Raw genomic sequence first — 1,880 nt, 5'->3', positions numbered from 1 at the left:
TTTATACTAATTGTATTTAGACAAGATATCATGTCTGCATCTTATACTCTAAGTACAACAAAGACAACAATATGCAATGTATTAAATATTGTAATTGTCCTACTAATCTGTTTTGAAACTATCTCATTGCTATTTCATTCTCAATAAAATTAACAAAAAATAAAGTAGATACAACTTATAAAATAAATAAACAGATATGGTTTTTAAAAAAGAAACAGGAGTATATTTTGTAGTTTTGCAGATTCTTCATTGTATTCGAGTTGTGACAGCATATGAGAGAAATAAAGATTCGATGCGAATTAATGATTAATCAATAAACTTAGGCAATTTATTACATGTGAGGAGTGGGGGAAAGATGATACAAGAAAGATACTTGTATTCTGGGCACTTAGTAGATAATCAATTGAAGAAACTTAATAAATAGTGGGTTCCAAAATTTGAAAGCAGGGACAGAGATGACATGGAAGCCTGCATAGCCACGGTGCTAGAAAATTCTTTCTTTCTCTTACAGGAAATAACATCTAGGAAGCACACAAAAGATTTTTAAGATTACTAATAAGAATTCCTCAGGCTTCATAATTATATTTTACTTTTGTTGTGTTTTTTAAAAACTGTCATTGCCAGATCTGCCCAAGCACAGGCTCTGGAAGTGTGTGGGAGAACTTTTGTGTTGTCCTGTGCCCACCAGACCAAGCCCAGAAACCTTGAGTTCCCCAGACCTCTCCCACTCATTTAGAGCCACCCTGTCTGCCTTTTGAGTGAGAACCTCCACAATTATCTTGGGAGCCCTCCAGACCTGCCAAAGCAGAGGCATGGTGAGTGTGTGGAAGAGCTTCTGCACACTCCTGGCCCACCATTCATACCCCTCCAGACCCAGCCCAGGTCTGGCATACAGGCCTAGGGTGAAACTGCAGCTGAAGTCCCTGCAGTGAGACGAGGATCAAAACCATGCAGTTAATGAAGGAGCAGAACATCTTTCCAGAGGGGCACAGCAGGCTCACTTCCAAGGGCAGCAGCAGGAAGGAGCTGAGCACAGTAGCCAGACCCAAGCCAGCACAACTGGATGAACAAGAACTTGGTATATCGGTACCTGAAATTTACTAGGTGCTAAGGTTACAACTGCACCAAATCACTACATCAAAGGTCAGTGGACAGTGCTATAGAAAATGACAAATAGAAGGAGCAAAATGCAATCTCAGGTCATGAGCTCACTCAAAAAAAAGTGCAGAGGACACTAAAAGTGCACAGCTAAAATATCTGAATTAATACTGTCTGAAGTAAAGAAACAACAGAAGCTTCCGGCTATCCTAAGCCAGTGGGACCTGCCAGTCCGAGACCAGGTGCATTGTGGGTGAGACTGTCTTCCACACTCTTGGAACCCCCCCAACACTCTGCAGCACCCCCAACTCCTCCCACCCCATGAGAATTTCTGCCACTTTCTAGGGACCCCCAGAACCAGTCCTAGCGCAGGCCTGGTGAAATTGTGGGAGAGCTTAGGGCTACCCTGCTCCAGGATGACCTGCTGGTCCCAGCTCAGGCAGAGCGTGGGTGAGACCCTCTTCCATCCCTTGGGAAGACCCCAAACTCCGAGAACCCCACCACTCCTCCTGCCGAGTAGGAATTTCTGCCGCGTTCAGGGAACACCCAGATCCAGTCCTAGCCCAGACCTGGTGAGTGTGTAGGAGAGCTTCTGGCTACCCTGCGCTTCAGGGACCTGCCAGTCCAAGGCCAGGCACAGTATGGTTGAGACCATCTTCCACCCCCTAGTGGACTCCCCTACACTGCGCATCACCCCCCCCCCCCGCCCTGTCCAGCCAGTGAGAACTTCTGCTGCTTTCTGGGGACCACCAGATCCAGTACCAGCCCAGGCTTGATGAGTA

Source organism: Octodon degus, unplaced genomic scaffold (assembly GCF_000260255.1).
Source record: "Octodon degus isolate 3935 unplaced genomic scaffold, OctDeg1.0 scaffold00115, whole genome shotgun sequence".
In the NCBI taxonomy this organism is placed as follows: Eukaryota; Metazoa; Chordata; class Mammalia; order Rodentia; family Octodontidae; genus Octodon; species Octodon degus.
Note: the sequence above shows the minus strand (reverse complement) of the source record.